Source organism: Ascaphus truei, chromosome 4 (genome assembly GCF_040206685.1).
Source record: "Ascaphus truei isolate aAscTru1 chromosome 4, aAscTru1.hap1, whole genome shotgun sequence".
Classification (NCBI taxonomy): domain Eukaryota; kingdom Metazoa; phylum Chordata; class Amphibia; order Anura; family Ascaphidae; genus Ascaphus; species Ascaphus truei.
In genome coordinates, this window is record NC_134486.1 from 127,717,080 (window position 1) to 127,739,344 (window position 22,265).

Below are 22,265 nucleotides of genomic sequence, written 5' to 3' on the forward strand. Positions count from 1 at the left end.
AGCACGCATTGGAAGGGAGACTCTGGAGGTGAACAGACTGTGAGTACTCTTAAGGGGCTATCCCAATGAGGTGAAGGAGGGTGTCCTAGGACAACTTCCCTAATCTTCAGGGCTTCCTGGTGCCCCCACCCCCATCATTATGGACTGAGTATACCAATGCACAATACCTTAATACCCAGTGTCTCCCTCCCTTCAGAAGCACACACATAGCACTTTGAGCACCATTGTTCTATTCTGAATTCAACAGATGTTCCACTGCTTCCTTGTGCGAGAAGACAACCGTAACTACCTAAGATTCCTGTGGTACCAAGATGACGACATAGAAAAGGAAATCACGGAGTACTGCATGAAAGTACACGTCTTCGGGAACAGCCCATCACCTGCAGTGGCAGCCTACGGCCTCAGAAGAACGGCCCAAGACGGAGAAGCAGAGTTCGGGAAAGACGCCAGGAGCTTCGTCGAAAGAGACTTCTATGTGGACGACGGATTAAAATCAGTTCCCACCGAAGAAGAAGCCGTAGATCTACTCAAGAGGACACAAAAGATGTTAGCAAAGGCCAACCTAAGGTTGCACAAAATAGCTTCCAACAGTGCCACAGTGATGAAGGCGTTCCACGCAGATGATCAAGCACCAGATCTCAAGAATTTGGATCTGGGGACCGACACGCCTCCCATACAGCGGAGCCTGGGGATAAGCTGGAATCTTAAAACAGACACCTTTACGTTCCAGGTAGCCATCGAAGAAAAACCCTTCACACGTCGCGGAGTCCTGTCCACCGTTAACAGTCTCTACGACCCGCTAGGATTCGTGGCTCCTGTCACTATACAAGGGAAGTCTCTCCTCAGAGAAATGTCCTTCGAAAAACAGGAATGGGACACCCCACTACCTCCAGAAAAACGGAAAGAGTGGGAAACGTGGAAACACTCCTTGAAGGCCCTCGAGCAACTTCAAATCCCACGCCCCTATTCACCTATATCTCTCACCGCCGCACACAGCAAAGAGCTTTGCGTGTTCTCAGATGCCTCCACCAAAGCTATAGCAGCGGTGGCCTACCTAAAAACCACGGACGTGGATGGAAGTTGCCACATCAGGTTCATCCTTGGCAAAGCTAAGCTGGCGCCACAACCTGACCATACTATACCCAGACTAGAGCTGTGTGGTGCAGTGTTAGCAGTAGAACTGGCGGAGCTTATCAAGAATGAGATGGACAGCAAACCAGATGCCGTCAAACTCTACACAGATAGCAAGGTGGTGCTGGGATACATATACAACAAGAAGAGGAGATTCTACGTATACGTAGCTAACTGTGTAGAAAGAATCAGGAAATCAACTCAACCAGAACAATGGCACCACGTGCCCACAGATCAAAATCCTGCAGATCATGCCACCAGCTCGGTACCCGCATCTCAACTGCAGAATACGTCGTGGCTCACAGGACCAACGTTTCTTGCGCAGCCTGCGGAAACGCTACCAACCCCAGTTGGCGATTTTGAACTCGTGGATCCCGAAAAGGATACGGAGATAAGGCCCCCACAAATATCCGTGGTACTCACCAATGTATCGCACAAAAACGCATTCGGATCACACCGATTCCAACGCTTCTCAAGATGGACGGCCCTTCTGCGAGCAGTAGCCCATCTCGGGCATATAGCCTCCACCTTCCGCCAGACACCAGATGGTAAAACTACCGGCTGCCACGGCTGGCACATCTGCAAAGAGCTGCGCACCGTAGAGGAAATTACAAAGGCTAAGGAAACTGTTCTCGGTCATGTTCAAAGAGAAACGTATGCGGAAGAGATCAATTGCATTCGCGGAAAGAAGAGTGTTCACAAAAACAGTCCACTTTGGAAGTTGAATCCCTTCATCGACAACGACGGCCTCATGAGAGTAGGAGGCCGCCTCAATAAGTCCCAATTGAGCAGGGAGGAAAGCAACCCTCTCATCATCCCTGGCCGGCATCACATCGCCACTTTGTTGGTGCGCCACTACCACGAACAAGTCATGCATCAGGGACGACACTTCACCGAAGGCGCTATTAGGGCGGCGGGCATTTGGGTCGTTGGCATGAAAAGGTGCGTGGCCAGTAATCTCCACAAATGTGTTAGGTGCCGAATGCTGAGAGGCAAAAGCCAAGACCAAAGGATGGCGGATCTACCTATCGACAAACTTAATACAGAACCCCCTTTTACCTATGTAGGACTCGATGTATTTGGGCCCTGGATGATCATCTCACGTAGAACTAGAGGCGGGCTAGCAAACAGCAAACGATGGGCGGTACTCTTCACCTGCATGAGCACACGAGCTATACACATCGAGGTTATAGAATCTATGGATGCTTCAAGCTTCATAAATGCCTTCAGAAGGTTCTTTGCCGTCAGAGGACCAGTTAAACAAATACGCTCCGATTGTGGTACCAATTTCGTTGGGGCATGCAAGGAATTACAAATAAACACTAAGGACAATAGAGACAATAGTAACCAAAGATACCTGCGCGACCAAGAGTGCCGTGGACTTTTAAGAGACAATGTGGTGCGTCAAGCTAACCAAGAGCTGCGCACCCACCTGGCTTCCCTTACTGGAAGGCCTGGCCAAAGGACTTTGATGCCAGTGGTACCGGCCGGTATCACGTTGCTATGGAAATATGGACCTTTGCAGTATATCGTTATGTTGTATGTATTGCACATATGTTCCACATAACTTGTTATATAGTGGTATCTACAGATACCAGACGGGGAGTGTTATGGAACAAGAGCCACATTTCTGACTCACCCCCCTCTCTCCTTTGCAGTTTCTGCCTGTCAGATTTTATTCCCAGCTGCATGGAGTCTGCAGACACATACTGTGCCTGTGTGGCTTGCAACAATGTTGCATTCCTTGACTGCGAGCACGACATCAGTGAGCTGCTACAGCAGTTTCTGAGATCCTCACCAGAATGGGCTAGTCTGCCCCCCCTCCTGTTTGTTCAGACATGGTCTGCCCCTAGACTATTCCTTTACCCACACTGCACCTCACTTCCTTTTTCCACCCCTGGAGACAGTGAGTAAAGGACCCCTTCTCTGTTTATCCCCCTTGGTGAGGCCATCTCTTTTTACCGGTTCCTAACTAATAATCACCACTACACACCATCCACAAGTATCTGTATCCTGCTGCCTTTTCCCAATAAAGTGGAGGAAATATTACAGGACTTGGAGTGATTTAAAAGGGAACTGTGTTAATGCTATCGGGAGCCATTCATACCAACGTGCCCTGGCTTCAGAATATGTGTAATCTCCTCTTCAGATACTGGGATAAATTGAAAATTGTGGGCAGTGTTGGGTGAGGGTGAGGCTATAGGAGTACTCCCAGAATGAACTTCATGTTTGTGGTTTTAGTTTAGTTTAGTTGCACGCCCCACAAAGTATTCATTGGATGCATTTGCAATGTCAGTGGGATTTGTCAGAGTAATATCCTCCTTAATGATATTACATGGTTGTTGATAGCTAGAAGGCTTGAATATATTGTTGATTACCTTCTAGAAGTTAGCTGGGATTGATGTATTCTGTTGAAGATTGTCAGAGTAATATTGTACTTTTGCGTGTCTTGTTTGCCTTGTGCATATATTCCGCAGGCATCTGTAGTTATAAAGATCCTTGGTAGTGCCAATTGTAGCTTTTTCACAAGGCATCCCTAAAATGGTAGAGCGCTATAAGGTTGGTTGTAACACACAGAATGTGGGCCCCCCGTACTCTTATTTTGCGTAGTGGAGCATGGGTATCACAGAGTTTTAAGAACTCAGATTGGAAAAAGTGGAGCGCAGAATCCGGGTCGGGTAATAAGTCAATTCTGTACCAAGGGCAGTTGGTAAGATCAGCCAGAACTGTTGTGGATTAAAGTTACTAAACGTTCTAGTAAGGAGAACTTTAGGGCGTGATTGGGATGGTTTGATTTTCCAATAGTGACACTATTGCATGGTCACTGGGACTAGAGGAGAGAACCCAGTCAAGCAAGAATGATTGTGAGATTTCAGGTTTGTCCATGTGGATTGGGAAATTAGTTGTGTTAGGTTAAGTGACTTGATTTGTACCTGGATTTTGTTGTTTTTAGGGTAAAGCCAATTGTAGTTGAAATCCCAAAGAAGTAACAGCTGACTCTTCTCATTCAGAGAGAAATTGAGACAAGAAACTGGGTGATATCAGCCAGGGATTGTATTGGTGCTTTAGAATAGGGGAGGCAGATTTTGCAAACTAGGATTTCAAAAGTGGGTGGTATTGCAACCTAGTATGAGGATGCAGACAATATCCAGCAATCATCAAATTCCATTAAGTAGGAGCAGGGCTAGTGTAAGGATATTTAGCACCCTAGATGTTCCTTCAGCCATGCACCCCCCCAAAAAATATGTCCCCAAAAATGTTGGAAACTTTTGTATGTTGGCTGGACTTGCCCCAGCCCGACACAATCCCCTCTCTCTCCCACTCCCTATTCTCTTACCATCACCCCTTCTCATCCTCTCACTCCCCTTATCTTCCTGTATTACCTCCCCCACTCACCCCCTATTCATACTCTCTCACCCCCTACCCCCTCCAAAGTTAAAATTCTACACCTGGCTGTGGAGGTCCTCCCTGGCACCGGAAGTTCTCACTTTCTTCCTGGTTGCTAAGGTCGGAGCCCTGGGGCGTCTTCTGCAACAGATGCCACCGCCACTGCTGCCATCCTCCTCCTTCCTTTGCTCTGTGACTGCTCTGCTCCAGGCCTCCTGCGAGTCACGCTGTCACCATCCCCTATTCATCAGCTTCTCCCCCCACATGATCCCCTTCTCTCCAGCTTCTCCCCCACTTGCTCCCCTTCTCTCAAGCTTCTCCTGCCACATAATCCCCTCTCTCTCACCCCATCTCTCTCTTTCACCTCCCTCTCTCTTGCCCCTTCTATCTCTCACACCACTCTCTCACCCCTCTCCTCCGCCCTCTCTCATACCCCTCTCATCCCCTCTTTCTCCTCCCCTTCGTTACATAACCCTACTTCGTTTCTACATAACCCCCTCCATTTTTACATAGTCCCCTTCCATTTTTACATACCCCCTCCGTTTTAACCCACCACTCCATTTTACCCCCCTCTCCCCTGTTTTACACCCCCCCTCTTTTTTACCACACCCTCTTTGTTTTACACCCCTCTCACCCTGAATAGTTGTGTGCAGCAGCAAGGAGACCATAGTTGTGTGCAGCAGCAGGAGCAGTGGAGAGTGGAAGCAGCATGGGAGGTAAGCAGTCTGCTCTGTTTCTGGCCTTCCTCACGCTGCCTCCGCCGCCCCCCAAAATGTAATTTGCACACAGAGCGCTGCCACAGAGAAATATACCGTGGCAGACTTTGTTTCTGTATGCCTTTGTATCTAAGTGCTATTATAGTAACTGTGGGGCTGCCCGACTGTCTTGTATACAGGGCAGCACACTGAGTACTTAGCCCAACCAAACAGCTAACACTAACAGCAGTTTGATGGTAAGGGGTCCCTTCACAGGGCTCCTACTTACACTAAGGGCTACACTTATATGTAATAGTAAGGATATCTTTATAAGCCATCAGGCAATTCAGTCATAACCTGTTGCATACCTGATTTAGTCCAGCTGTATATTGCTATCTGACCACTTTTGGCCAAAGTAGCATCCCTGGGTCTGCCACGGTATATTTCTGTGTGGCAGCGCTCTGTGTGCAAATCCCAACCAAACAACTACAATCAGTAGTAGTTTGGTGGTAAGGTTTCCCTGTATAGGGCTTCTCCTTACATTGTGGATCAACCAGCTTTATTTTGGACATCAGGCTTTATATCCTGTCACTTCAGGATACTAGATGGTTACACTGGGTTAAACCATCTACATCATTTAAGTGTACACTTTATCTAGTCATCATATATATATATAAATCACTGTATCACTAGTATCATTAGTTACACTAACCCACACCTTTTCGGTTCTTTTAATTGTTTTTATTAGTTTTGGAGTCCAAACAGTCATATTTTAAATTATTTCAATAAAGATTATATATTAATTAGGGTGTCATTTCTTTTTGTGCCACGTTAAAGGGATTCTTTTCTGTCTTAGTCTGTCAATTGTTCTCTAGAACAGTCTTAACTGTTGCAGCACAGCGCTTATCATTAGCCTCGCTGATTTTGTCCACCAGAAGCTTTAAAGGAAAAGAGAACAATTTGTTAGGCCCAAAAATAAGTCAACAAAAAAATGCATTTTGATATACAAGACGCTTTTAGAGTAATAAAAGCAGCAAGAGAAAAATAAAATGTTTCTATTTTCTTCTAAATGTACAGTAGTACAGTATTTTATTGGCTCTAAAATAATTGCTAAGAAAACAAGTAAACAAAAAAATGCATTTTGATATGCAAGAAGTTTATACAAGTAATACAGTAATTACAGAATGAAAACAAAAATACTTACTCTGTTGTGACTGGGGGACTCCACTTTACACTTTTTGTCTGACCATGGGCATAATAGTTGACAGTGCTTTTTGCTAAATCGAAGTAAGTAACCAGCGTTTGATCTGTAAAACTCTGTGTCCTTTCTTGTACATATCCTGTATTCTCATGCTGAGATCCTTTGAAATAACTTTCCTTGGCATCGTTGCTTTAGAAAAGAAATCACAGAGAAATGTATATTCAATGTGTATTCGATATATATTCAATGGGCATTGAATCAACAGAAGTGATGGTGTATTTATAATGTAATGGACCTCGCTCGACAGGTTAAGTATATGCCGAATTTTAACACCTGCAGCTCGTGTCCATGCCTGACAAAAAATTCAAATAGGGAGACAGTGCATAAAAGGTGACACAAATTGCATAGCCTCCCACATGCTGATCTCTATCTGAACGAACTCTTGTACAGGTACTGTATTGTGCATTCTTCCATCTGCTTCCATGGATCAACTCTGATTCTATGGATGCAGGAACCTGCTTTCTTCATCTGTGCCGACCATGAGAAAGCGAAAGTCGGAAGCTGTTTCCAATCCAAAGCCAAAGGTGCCTAAAGAAAAAGTTCTGAAGGCTCCCAAGGCAAAGAACGCTGGCCCTTTGTATGTGAAGAAGAAAATGGCCAAAATCAACAATGATCAACTTGTTTGGACGGGCCCCAGAAATGCCCCTGCACCCACGGAAGCCGAATCGGATGTCCCGGACATTTCACTGCCATCACCCACCGTCACCGATTCCCAAGCATCCGCCTGCTCTGACCCTTTGTCCACTGATGCTGGTCCGGAACCCTCCAGCTCACCCTGTCCAGCACCCAGACACGTCGATATACGTCCCAAAGTACTCAGCTCACCTCCTCCAGCACCCAGATGTTCCTCCGATTGAAACCAGTACTCATTGCACCAGATTCAGCTCAGTCATCCGCATGCTGGATGTTTTTAGTGGTATCGAAATCACTGACAACTAAACAGAGCAATACAGGGACAGAATGGAGACCAAGATGGATCATCTTTTGGAGTGCAATGAGAATATGGATAGGTGCATTGGTGTTCATCTGGATAAGACTGAGAGGAACATTGCAGGACTCTATTCTTTTCTTGGAGTCCCTGCCCCTGTATGTCAACGCAGGAGCAAGAGGGTGACCTGGAGGCGCCTTATTCTCCCATGGAGGAACCGCATACCCCCACCCATGCACCCTCTCAATCCCTGAATTTGACCTTCATGCTTCCAACACCAATCACACCACGGGACCCCCCACGCAAAACCCCTCCATATCCAGGATACACATATACCCTTCTGTTGGTGGAGATGACAACCTCGGTAAGGCCACGACAGGAGGAAAGTATCCTCCCAGACGATCGACCCCCACCCGCTGCCAGAAGCACACCCACTTCAGCACCCAGGATTGTACTGGTCCCAGACATCATGCTGAGAGACCTGCCCCAGAGCGTCCGGGAGAAATACCAAATCAGATGTGATGGTCTACCTCAGAAATATGCCCCGTTCATCTTTAAACACCACGTCAGTTTTGAGATGTACTGCGAGTGGACCCAAAATGTCAATTATGAAGGCAATAAATCATATATATTGGGTCTTCCTGCAAATTTAAGGAGAACAATTATGGAAGAAGTGAACGCTATTTTAATATTATCAGTCTTCTTATGAGAATCGTGAGACAGCATTAATGGCCTTTTGAGGCATACAAGGTGTCATGATAATGTCATGAGATTTTGGGTATTTTTAATCCCTCTGGTGCTTAAGGGGTTAATGAGCTACACTTTTAACAAGAATACCAAATGCTGAGTCTGAAACAGGACAGAACTGTTTCTTTGAACTGCTCTGAATTTCAAAGGGATTTACTTGAGGAGGTGTGTCCATGTGGATGGCCCACTCAAGGTGTCAATTGAATTAATCAAGGTCTACAGACAGGGTTGGGGGAGAACAGCTTCAAGGTATGTTGTAGAAGGGGTGGGCTCATGAAGGTGCCCTAAGAGAGAATTGTACTTAAATCTGGGCCAGGTTGTAAAATGTCAGATCTGACCAGGGGCATGCTTGGAACGCATGGCAGACCTCATCTTCTGAACCAGTGCCTCTCTGGGAAAAATCCATAGCATGTGGTAATGTACTGTATAGGATTTTCAGTTTTACCCCTTTTATTTTAAGAAGCTGTTCTGCCTTATATTGTAATTGTATGTCTATTTTGTAATACCTTTTCTGTAATTCAAGCACTGTATTTTTATATATATTAAAACATTTAATAAGTAATGCTTTGGGCTCTGAATGAACTTTGTACACGCTGGAGAGAATAACTTGCTAAATTCGGGCATACGTTACTAAAACTGATTTTGTGTTAGAGTGCATAGTTTTTCCTATAATAAACAGGGACCTGAGGCCCTGCCAGATATTTTAGTCTAAGATCTTTTATCATATCTGCATAACCTCAGGTGGTGGCAGTGGATAGATATGATGTGCAATTGAGTAGGGGTTAATACTAACTCGCTGGTTCCTTGCAGAGGAGAAAGGGGGGTTGCTAGAGTGCCTTGTGTATTAACCCTGGTTGCATATCTAAAGTCACGTGCTCACTTGTGTGCTGTTCATGGCGGTGGTATATTGGGACAGCTTGAGGAGAGATACAACTCATTTGAGGGACCCTTGAGGGGGTGAAGAGTGGGGAAGCTTGCGGTCTGGGTATAGATCCCTGATCCTGTAAGAGGGGATACTGTCCATTTGACGGACCTTTGCGGAGGTGAAGAGTGGGTGCGCTTGCGAGCGTCGGTATTAACCCTTGTCCCGTATGCAGGTCGCGTGCTAGCAGAGGGTCGTACGTGACACAAGGGCTCTTCCCTGGAGGTACATCGACTTATTTGACAACTACTAGTTATAAATTTATTTTAAAATATAGATGCGCTGTTTTTAATTAAAAAAAAGACAGTTGATTGTTTAAAATTATTTAATTGTTTAATGCTTATTTTCTATTTTGCATGTCTGGAGCTGGGCAAAGACACCATGCAGGAAATGCTTCTCCCTCCCCTTGGTGCAGGAAACCAGGAAACACTCCCAGCAATACTGCCAGGTAAGACACAGTGCTCCAATCCATGCATGCCAATCCCTCCCTACAAACCCCCAAAAACCTAATGTAAACCTCGAGTCCTAATGTTCAGTGCTGTACCCCAAGCCATGCATGCTTTGTCTCCTCCAACCCCCCAAAAAGCAGAAGATACAGTACTGTATAATAATGGACTGTACTGGCATCATGGTATAATAATTGTTTTCTATTTCTGTTTTGCATGTGCATGTCTGGAGCTAGGCAAAGACAAAATGCAGGAATCCCCCCCCCTTTGGTGCAGGAAATACTCCCAGCAATACTGCCAGGTAAGACACAGTGCTCCAATCCATGAATGCCAAGTCCCTTCCCCCAAACCCCCAAAAACCTAATGCTTATTGTTAGCATACATCATTTTGTTGAATACAATTTAATTAGAGCTCCCTTTTGCCGAGGATACACAGAAACAATTTTCTCAATAGAATGTAACATTGTTGTGGCAATGCTAACTTTAAAGTCTGGCACGTAGTATACTGTAACAGCAATAATACACACTGGTTTAATAAGTCCTGTATGAGTAGCCAATTACAATTAATCAGTGACTCTTGGCGTAGATCATGATGAAAATGTGATAGAAGATGTAGGCATATTTTAACCATAATGTACAGTGTGATTGATAATATAGAATGTTCTCTCTTTCTTTACAGACCCAGATGTCCAAGAAGCACCAGCCATTGCAAAGAAGAAAAAGACAAGATTGTACATTTTGAAGAAGAGGCGACGTTGTATTTTTGTATTATTATTTTTTCCTTTATTATCCTGTACAAATAAACATTTTCATTCTTTAAATATACATTTTGGTGTGTTTATGTTTTTACTGTCTAGACACTTACAGTAGTACTACTGCTGCGGCCAAGTTTATTCGAGCATTTGCCCGTTCTTGGCCGCAGCAGTATCCTGGCGCGCGCCGGAGGGTGACGGGCGCGCGCCGAAGCAGCGGAAGAGCGCCCTCCGATCGGGGTGCTCTCCCTACCGCTGCCGGGTCCGCCGGGTCCCCCGGAACCCCCTGCCGCCGTCCCGCGATTGCGGGACACCAGGGCTCCCTCGGGGAGCCCTGGACGCGCGTGCAGGGGGCGCAGGCTCCCGATGACGCGTGACCGCGCGTCGGTGACGCACGGCACGCCGAGGGGCGGCCACTAGCAAGCCGGGAAATCTCCCGGCTTGCGGATCTGGCCGATGAGCAATAAAGTGTGTCGGTAGTGTATACCTAAAGTTCTAAAGGCATTTAAATATATAAAAATGTGTCATTGATATACTGTACTGTACAGAACACAGTATGTACCAAATATTATATAAATCTAGAAACTAAGTGTTTTTTAATATTTAGATACACTAACAGCAGTACTGTACTACTGTCTAGCAGCTACAATATCTAGCGACTCCATGAGGAAATGCACTGTATCTTACTGTACAGTAATTTAATTAGGAACATAACGACACGCATGCGCAGAAATGTGATGACACTCATGCATTTAAACAAGGTTCCAATTTGACATGCACGCATAAGCAGAAATGTGATGACACGCATATGTATTTCAACAAGGTTCCAATTTGACATACACGCATACGCGGAACGCACATTTTACATTCGGAAGGAGAGGCGACGTTGTATTTTTGTATTATTCATTTTTACGTTATTATCCTGTACAAATAAAAAAAATTTAGTTAAAAATACTTTTTGTTGTGTGTGTTCATATTTTTAATCTTCTACAGTTTGAGGATTTGTGTATGGCTAAGGGGCCTCAGAAAGGACTTCTTTCCCATGTACAGTATGAACTCGTAACGTTAATCTTCAAATTATAATTACACACACTTGAAATACTGTATGACAATAAAAGACAGGTTGAATTGCAATTAGATTTTTAAGACAACAACTCGCGATCGCCCACTTGAGTTTCTCGACGGTATTGCACACAACGCTAAAATGCAATTTTCTGCACTCGATCAAAACACTGATAAACTCGCGTCTTAACGCGAGAAAATTTCAAGAAATCACGCACCATGACCGGGTATGCAAAGGAATACAACCTGCGAAATGTTCGTATAATGGCCGCTGCATCTGTAGCTTTCAGTTCCACTGTTTGTTGTTTGTTTTTCAGCAACGGGGCTGTCTACACCCCCCTCCCCGTTTTCACTACAGGGAAACCGGACAGAGAGAGAATGTTCAGCAGCACTGCTCAGAGAGTTACTACCCTGATAACATCAGATACTGGTCACTCAGACAAAGTGGGGACCCTCTAATCTATGGCACATATATATATAGAACACACTATACGCTTGATATATTGAGGTATTCTATGTCAACACTATATATATTTATATTTTTATCCTTAGCCCTTTTTTGATTGGCTAAGGTCATATATACTCTTTATTTGTTTTGATCAATAGATTGTGTACATTTACTGTGCAGTGCCTACAGTTCAACTATATGCCATAATCTATAGGGGATACAATATACCAAGCCTTGTCGTCACATAGTATATAGGTATACCTACTATGAGATTATATGTATATGAGGTTATTATCTTATATTAACCCCTATATGGCTATATACCTGACTTTATAGGGCATAATATCTATTCAGGTATTAACCTTAGTAGAGCATTTAAGGTTCTCAAAGCGCTTATTTAGGTTTTAATCATTTTGTTTTCTTCTCAATAAACTATTATATATATTATTTAAATCTAGTAGAAGTTGAGTACTTATAGAGGGACTTCTGTTCTCGTATATATACCCGGGATGATTAACGCTGCTTTAATCCTTATGGGTCGCAAAATGTACTGCTTTCGGGGGCCGCAGACCAACCACACACATGGGCCACAAATTTCAGCCTGTTGGTCCGCAGTTATGGAGGCAGTAAGTCTTGCAACATCTGTATGTTGGCTAGTCTTATTTTGCCTAAGTAGCCATAGTCAAAATAGGCCTAATGCCCGATTGTGCGAGGTGTTAAAAATGTGTGATTGGTTTTGGCAGTTGTCTGACATTGCCAGGTATCTGAGTTTGGTGAATAGCAAATGTCAATTAATTTGTGCATTACAGTAATTACTTATTTGCATGCACCACTCTAAAATAACTCTTAATTTTTCATGAATCAACCTTTAGTGAATCTAGCCCTTTGACTAAATAATAGTATCATAGAGTGATCTATGGAATGTCAATGAAAGGAATTATGGATAACTTACATGACATATATGTTATAATGGGAAGTGTCAGTCAATTATTTTATCATCCAAAAGTGTACCCAATGGCAGCTGTCAAAAATCTTTCTAGCTAAGAAATGGTTGAGGTATACCATTGTGACTAGTGTGCTGTACTGTAACTGAAACCAAAAACAATGTAATTTAATTGCCATTTAGAACATGAACATCAATTAAAAAGTCATTATTTCTGCAGTAGTATGTATGCTACCTACTTATGTAAAGGTTCGTGCTAGAGGCAAATATTAAGTCACGAATGTTGTGATCCAGCCTTAATAACAAAAGATTACCACAGGAAGAAATAGCATATTTTGGAAGTTTAAAGTGGATCTGTGACAAAAAAGAACCATTTTGAAGAAAAGCTGTGATGGCAGGATTCCCCGTTATTTAATTACATAATTTGTTCAATGCTTCAGGGGGCAGTAGTGCAATGACATCATTTGTTTCCTTGATAATATTTCCTGCACTTTACATGTTTTTAGAATTCTTAATACAAGTCTTTTCTTGGAAAGTACCAAGTGACGTGGAGGGATAACTTTCTGCAAAAGTTTTCAAACTTGTTGAAATTTGCAGATTTTCCCAAAAAAAACTTAAACAAAATGTGTGTTAGCAATAAAAAAATAATGGCAATGCCCCAATATTGATCATGTGAGCTCATTTTCTAAATGTAACATTTTTGCAAAAGAACAGTACATTAAAAAAAAAGGTAAATATCTACATCTCTTTTTAACAAAATATTACCCTGTGATATTTTCATGAAATTGAAATTTGCAGGCTGGCTCCTGGACAGTTTGCCCATTTCTCTCTCTCATACTGAGCTCCTACAGAATCTTCAAGTTCAATTATCTCTTGCGCTTAATATGGGCATGGATTGCCACACTGACAATGAATGGGCAAGCAAAAAGTGAAGTGCTCAAAAAGCTTGATGACATAGTTATCGAAGTTTATAAAATAGGCCCCATAGACATTTAACAAGTCTTCATGAAAAAAAAAAACAAGTTCCAAAGGTTTACGAAAATGTGTCACATCTCTAATTGTAAGTCATTCCTGAACAATGATTGAGACCTATTTCCTTTTGCTGTGTGCAATATTATAGTTTTTCTGCAGTTTTCTTTCAAAATCAAGTGAAAGCACCACTCTAGTCAATCAAAGCACTTTTTGACCCTGAATGTACATCTGGGAGTGGTAATTCAGTAAATACTGTAAGTAATTCAGACAGACCAGCATACAGTACTGTATGTAATCAGGCACTTTACATAGTCAATGCTGAATCTGTGGGCTTGTTTCAGCTTGCCTTTTGCCAATACACTACACATGCTTACTCAATCTGTTTCACTCTTACTTCCTGAGGTGGGGTTAAATATACTTTGAAGTTTCAAATACAGTAGATACATAGATAATCCCTGTTGGTGGATTTAGAACAGAATGGGAGAAGTTAAACAACCAGAAGGTCTCACAGTGTCTGTTATACCATTCTTCCATCTTTTATATACAATAGACCTTTACAAAATAGCAAATTACTATACAGATTGAACAATGGACTATACAAACTCAATATGCAAAGAAGAGATAATACCAACGTATGGTTCTATTATAGGGCCCGACAGCCTGTCACAAACATGTGCCAAAACTGTGTTGCTAAGAATCATTGTTATCAGTCCAAAATGAGTTCCAAAAGAATGCATTGTACTCTCCCCTTATCTTTCACTCATTAATGTTAATAGGTATTCCAAATTTTCTGGCAGTTTGTTCCAAAATCCAATTACCTCGTATGTCCAGTGTTCCACATCAACTTTTGACTTTATCTCTACATAAATGTATCCACTGCTCTTATCATCATGTAATCTTTGCACGTTGTCATCACGTGATGAGAAGCTTAATGAGAAACCCATTGGCACGTCATCTTGTACAGACATTTTATTCCATTTCCATATGCATCATCATATTTAAAAATTCATTATTATGATTAACACTTCAATATGTTTGCATACAGTCCATTTCCTTTTATGCACAATGTTCAGTAGCTAACTAAGAATACAGAAACAATTTGAAAGATAGCTAAGGAATTGACTTCATGCCAACCACACACAATCAATAAAGCAGTATTTATTTTGTGTTTATACAATTTGTCAAATTGTTAATACATTTACCTGCTGTAAAAACAACACATGTTCAAACTGTAATTACTTGTTAGAAGATCAAGATAAGGGAATATTACCTTACTATTCAATGCAGTCTGAATTGCAGAAAAATATCTATGTGCACTTAACAGTTTGAAATAAAACCTACAAAAGTTAATGAAAGAATAAACTTTTCTACAAATAGTTGTAAATTGCTCTGGTTAAGATATAAGTTCAATATTTTAGACATTTTGTAAACAGCCAATACAAATAGGAGAAACTGTGTAAAAATGTTAGCAGTAAATATGGTCTTTGGCTAAATATGGAACTTCGGACAAATATTTACACGTAATATAGCTTATATGGAAACCTCCCCAGACCAGATTTTATGTAGACTTAAATATCTGGGAACAAAATCAGTAGAATTGTGTCTCAAAGCCATATTGAGGGAGAACCTACAAGTTCTAAAGTGAACCAAACAAAAGCTGGAAAGACAATGAGAACAGCCTATGATTGGGTAACCTGGTAATATAAAGGATCCCCTGTGTAAAAAGGGTTTATATAGAAAATGGATAGAATCAAAGGAATAGGATATATGATCAAAATAAATAATTTATTACAGCTGAAGAAGCTACCTTTTGTTCACATAGAAAATGGTAAAGATGTACATACAGCAGGTGGGTTGGTAATCAAGCTATTTTTGACAAGTGCAGGGTTGGGTAGTAGTCAATGACTGTACATTGGTGCTTCAGTGGTTGTGCCCTTCTGTGTGCCTATTCCCTGGGGAGATGCGGAATTATCACACCACTAAGTAATTTACTACAATTGCTTGGAATGTTGTTGGATGTCACATGCTGTGCTGCTGTGGGATCCTGTACCTCACAGGGTGAACAACTGTGCACTATCAGGACCACCCACAGAAATCTCCTGCAGTACATAACAATGACAAGCATAGATACCTAGACATACAGAGATAGATAGGTACTTTATGAAGGATTGGGCAAATCCTACTTGCTTCAATATCCAGTATGTTTGGCTAACACTGGGCTTCTCCTTGACTACATCTAATCACCTCCAGTCATTACTGACTTCAGAAAGACAGGCTGCAGCATAACAACAAAGTAACTTAGTTTCCTTAGTGCAGTGTCCACATTAGGATGCCATAACTCATCAAGCGTCAATAGTGGAGTGTCATTATATGCCCTCCTTTCAGAGTCTACGAGCAGTGTTTCCAGTTTCACATTTTGAATTTACTAGTTTAAAATCTACATTTTCTGTAAAATCCAAAAGGTAATATTTCCTGGGAAAGATTACTGACCGAAAATGTAGTTAAAAGGGGGTATAAGAACAAGTACTGTAAACACGAATATAGAAAGAGTCAGTGGCGGTGGACAGCTGCTAAAAATGAAGTGCTGGAGAGCAGGAAAGATGAACACAATTGTTTAACACATACTGTAGTACAAAAACGGAGGACAAAAGTCCCTCTAACGCATTTCGCGCTACAACAGCACTTTATCAAAGAGTCTTTAAGTACAAGTAACAACAACTTTAACAGAATTTTGATGAATCCCCCTTAGGGGCTTATTCAATAAGCCCTGAAGTGGCCAACCACAATGCGATCCTTTTGAGTCAATGGGAGTTTTCAGCTGATAACAGTGGGGTGTACCAGTTTGGGCCCCTTAGTCTCATGTAAAGCTCGCTGGGTGCATGATTATCTGGGACAAAGTAATATGGATTTTTAAAATATATATTGTCATACACACACAGTGACAGAGACACAAACAGACATGCTGTGACAGAGACACACAATGAGACAGAAATACACAAAGACATAATGACAGAGACACACACAGACATACACAGTGACTGAGACACATATTCAAGGCACCATTCCTTGCTTTTTTGTATCAAGAAGGGGATCTATTTTCCAAGATAGGACATGCCAATGGAGATGGGGACTGCAAACCATGAGATGGGGATGGGAACAGATGGGGATTGTGTCTGGAGCATATGGCGGGCAACACTGTGTGGGGCTGGGGCTCTGCCCAGGGCAGGGGGACGGGGGTTCTTATTCATAGACTCCTCTGAACATGCAATTACTTACAGTTCCTCCATGAGGATGACGTACAGGTGCCTACAGTTGTATGTGCATTCGCACTTGTGCATTGCAGCATGACGACACCAGAAAGACAGGAGACTGATGTTGATGCAAGCATGCACAGATTTAACAGCAGACAAATTTAATGGAATTCACTGTTTTTCTATTTTTTTTTTCAATTTGATCAGGGTGTGTGGTGAAATGTCCTGGAAAACGGTAAATAGTGGAAACACTGTCTAACAGTCTTTGCAAGGAATCAACAGCTGCAGTGTATTCGGAAAAGCAATAATGCCAGACTGAATCAGCAGTTAGGATGATGAAGACATCACTTGAGAAGGGAACCAAGTTACAAAAAGTAAAAAATTAAGAATTTATTGAAATATCATTAAAACCGTAGAGTACACAAGAATGGTGTGGGTGTAAACTTTTTTTTATCATGGGGCGACAAGGAACCGGATATGACCATGACCATTTTAAATGACCAACCAGGTTATAACAATCAATTACGCATAGACAATTCTGTTCTCCCAAAGCTCTAAATAGTTGCATCCAATACAGCTTACCCTGCAGCAAGTGTTTCATAATATTGGTTGCTAACACAGGAACCCAACATGTATGCCTTAATGGCCTACTCGACAAATAGTGGACCATTATTAACCTCATGCAAGAGACAGACAATTTATCCTCACTATAGGTAACAAGGTTAAGTACCTCCCAGTGTAGGAGTGAGTGCTACCCAGGGGATGAAATCTAGAGTGATAGTGTTTGCCACGAGTTTGTATCAAATAACTAGTATGTCAATGTCTGTGAAGCCTTATTGATGGCTGTCAAATAAAGCACGTTTTTGTTTTTAAAAAATCTTGGCGCCCATCTTTTTCATATTCAAAGGTCGGAGATACTGACCAGTGCCAATGTATATCAGCAATCTGATGTAACCTCCTTTAGAGCTGGATAAGGAGGGTTACATGTATTTACAAAGCAGGTGTAAATTGCAAAAATATTACAACAAGAGGAAGCCACAAACTCTATATTCACAAACAATTGGTTAACTGAGGAAGAAGTACATAGGCGGCTTGATCAAATTAAAGTAAAATAAAACATTTGTCACAGGTGGCATGCACCCAAGTGACCTTAAGGAGCTAAGTTCACTAATAGCCAAACCGTTATATTTAATATTCAAGGACTCTATTTCCACAGGCTCAGTACCACAAAATTGGCATAAAGCAGGTGTGGTATCTACATTATATTTAAAAAGGGAGCTAGATCACAATCTGGGAATTACAGACCTGTAAGCCTGACATTAATAGTGGGGAAGTTACTTGAAGGTTTAGTACGGAATAATATTCAGGAATACCTAATGTATAACAAAATTATTAGTAATTATCAGCATGGATTTATGAAGGATACAGTAAGTCATGGCAAACTAACCTTATTAGTTTCTTTGAGAAGATAAGTATGAATTTAGATCAGGGTAATTCAGTCGTGGTTTACTTAGATTTTGCAAAGGCGTTTGATATGGTGCCCCACAAGGTTAGTGTACAAAATAAAGGATATTGGTTACAGTAAAAATATTTGCACCTGGATGGAAATCTGGTTGAAGGATAGACAACAGAGAGTTATCATAAATGGAACCTTTTCAGGTTGGGCTAAAGTTGTAAGTGCAGTACCTCAGGGATCGGTACTGGGACTATTGCTTTTTAACTTGATTATTAATGACCTTGAGGTTAGCATAAAGAGCAAGTTTCCATCTTCATTGATGAAACTAAATTGTGTAAGGTATCGTAGTAAAATCAGAGCAGGATGTAATTCTCTCCAGAAGGACTTGGCTAGACTAGAAACTTGGGCAGGTAAAGGGCGGGTGTGGTTTAACACAGATAAATGCAAGGCTGTGCATTTGGGAAGCAAGAATAGAAAAGCTACTTATCAATAGGACAAATAGGCCAAAAGTAGGCCAGTGATTGATGGAGAAGGATTTAGAAGTAGTGCTCATTGTCAGGCAGTAGCTGCAAACTCAAATACGATACAGTATCTTGCATAAACTGGTGTATGGATTCAGGGTCAATACAAGGAACTTTCAAAAGTACTATGCATCCAAAAGACAGTATAAACGACACTGGGGCATCCCTTCAGATTTGAGGAATGGAGATTTCACCAGCAATTAAGGAAAGTATTCTTTACAGTAAGGGCTGTTAAAATGTGGAATTTATAACCCATGGAGACTGTGATAGCAGATAAAATAGATATCTTTAAGAAGTATATACCAAATACTGTAGGTATACATAGGAATTTGTTGATCCAGGAAGCAATCTGACTGCCATTATTTGAGTCAGGAAGGAATTTATTTTTCCCCTCTTGAGATATCATTGGAAAATGTTTCACTGGGTTTTTTGTTTGCCTTCCTCTGGACCAATACACTGTAAATACAAATGTAGAGCGAGTATCTGTCATCTAAATTTAACATAGAATGAACTCGATGGACATATATCTTTTTTTCAACTTCATCCACTATGTTATATGCAACAGTATTCTCTTGATGGATCATGAATCAGTTCTCATTTGTATTTCATTGCTCATTATTTCTAGAGTTGATGATGTTTAGCTTATAAATATGTTTATTTTATACATACAATCTAGTCACTAAATAACATATGTATGCATATGTCACACTAGCTAATAATTTAGATTGTGACTTATTAACTAAAAGAATACCTTGCTGATTTACACTTTAAAAATGCTCATTTTTAAAACATTATTTCAGAGCCAAGGAAGAAGGCAGGAATGTTGAATTACTGGATGACTGCCTGGCGCAAAACAAAAAAAAATCAGGGGGGTTAAAATTATAAAACAAAATTGGACTTATTTTAATACATTTAGTTTGTTTTTGGACCCAAAATATGCCATTTTTTTCAACAAAGAAACTATTGCATAAGGGTTATTATTTAAACATCGATAGTACCAATCAGGGCCCTATCACATGGAAATTCCCCTTGAAGTCAATGGCACTTTTCAGCAGATGAGGTTTAACACAGATACATTTAAGGTTATGCATTTGGGAAACAAGAATATACAGACGACTTACAAATTAAATTGGGAATATTAGGTCAATCCTTGATGGAGAAGTAGTTATGAGTGTAGACAGCAGGCTTAGCAATAGTGCATTAAATGGGCTCTGGATGATAGGAAAGTAAGCATAATTATGCCACTGTATAAAGCAATAGTAAGACCACTCCTTGAATATGGAGTACAATTTTTTGCACCACTCCATAAAAAATATATTTTAAGGAACTAAAAAAAAAGTGCAGAGAAGAATCACCACATTAATAAAGGGGAGAGAAAATCTGATTTATGAGGAGAGGTTAGCTACAGATGCAGTAATATTTACTGCAACCTTGACCGCGAGAAGGTACGGGATAACATCCGTGTGAACATTTTGTTGTCCATGTCTCATCCGTGACCAAGCCAAAGCCTGTCTGTGGCTTGGCTTTGGTCAGCTGGAATAATTTGTGCTGTTATTTGTGTGTGGCCAGCAGGTGGCACACTGAATGTCTTCACCTATCATAATCAGAACCATAAGGGAGCCACAAAGGTGCCGTAGATTGAAAAGCTGTACTGTAAATGTACACTTATTTTGCAGCACCGAGAATAGTAAGTCTTGCTACAGTATATCTGTACAGTTCTTAAAACAGTTTTGTTCCAAAAGTGCTTTAAAATTTATTTATTGCATACGGTAGATGGCACATTGCACATTTTACAGTATCTGTGTCCTTGAATGCTATCGTAAGAACTCCATAGGTGTCTCAATACAAGATACACTTTAGACATGTCTTACTTTAAACACTGCTCTTCTTTGTTTAATAACCTTGTACTTCTCATCAGTACTGTAGCAGTATCACACTTTACTTAAATCACTATGCATTGACCACATTTGTCTCAGTCCATTTCTACAGCATTGAACATGACACTTTAATGCGAGACAAAACCACCCTGTAGTTAGCATACATGATATATTCTGCCATTCAAGATAGTACAGATAGGAGGGCAACTCTATCTAAGGTCTATCACTACATCACTATGAAGGACCCATTCTAGGGGGAAAAAAAGGCTTGAAGAATTATATTCAATACAACGTAAGCAAAAATGATTGCTTTATTAGTATAGTGCACCCTGGTAAGAGGGGAGGATACTGGGCACTACAAACTTCATGGATGGGTATGTTCGATTATGGCAACTTTCGAAGGAGAAAGAGATTGAATATACCTTTCAGAACTGATCACTCCAATCTGCTCCGATCCGAGTTCCTGCTCCCATCCAAGTAAGTGCTCCCACCTGAGATGAACTTACATCCCAACTACATGATCCAGTCCAACAACAGTGGGCAGCATACCCCTTTCATCAACTCATACAACTTCTACAACGGGTTTCTGTCACCCAATTTTCAGCCTCTGCCTGTGGATTATCAAGGTAAATGCATGATAAATTTACATGCAGTAGAACTGTCATTCTAAAATGACCCGCTTTTGCGTTCCATGGAATACGCATGCGCCTAAATTCATTGACCCGATTCATTGATCTGCATATGTGTTCCATAGAACACGCATACGCCTACATTCATTGACCCACATATGCATTCCATAGAACATGCATGCGTACAGACAGTGTACTTTAAGCATTTATTTCTTCTTGTTCATTAATAAGTAACAATCTCTCAATTATTTTACAGAATAATAGTGCACAAGAGATAGTAAGATGAAGATGTCGATTGAAGACTAATAACATTTTTAACTTTTTCCTACTAAAATTCTGTTACTTGCATTTTTTATATATATTGATCGGAGTAGGCACATAGAGATTATTATACTTTTATACTATGGCAACTTCACTTAAATAAAAACATTGTAACTGCAAAACATTGTAACTGGAATGGGATGTTTCTGATGTAATATTTACATGTGTTGAGTGCTGACATTAGTGATGTGGGTTATGGACATAATACTGATACAATTTGCCTACACTATCTGCTGCACACAAAAAGCAGTCCTCCCTCCCCATGCCCTGCTTCTATTGTAGCAAGCAAAAAAGCCTGCGAACAATTACCATAGGCCAAGCCTGCACAACCTTTAAAATGAAACGGGACAAACTGCAATAAGGAAAGCAGATTCGGCCTGCACTTTAATTGAAATGATCTAATTTCCGGTGTTATTAAAAAAAAAAAAAAACTCCCTCATCCCCCCCCCTCATGACTCTTACCTGCGGCGGGATTCGGCAGCGGGGTCCAGCGGCGTGGTGCGGCAATCTCCTTCT

At 41.2% G+C, this 22,265-nt stretch overlaps 1 long non-coding RNA gene across 1 annotated transcript in view; it reads left to right on the forward strand.

Annotated features, from left to right (window-relative positions):
• Positions 1-17,341, forward strand: part of LOC142491995 (uncharacterized) — a 44,064-nt gene extending 26,723 nt beyond the window's left edge. Inside the window, exon 3 of the long non-coding RNA XR_012800644.1 lies at positions 17,153-17,341. This is a non-coding gene — a long non-coding RNA (uncharacterized LOC142491995). The remainder of the gene's footprint in view (positions 1-17,152) is intronic.
• Positions 17,342-22,265: the final 4,924 nt, after the last annotated feature.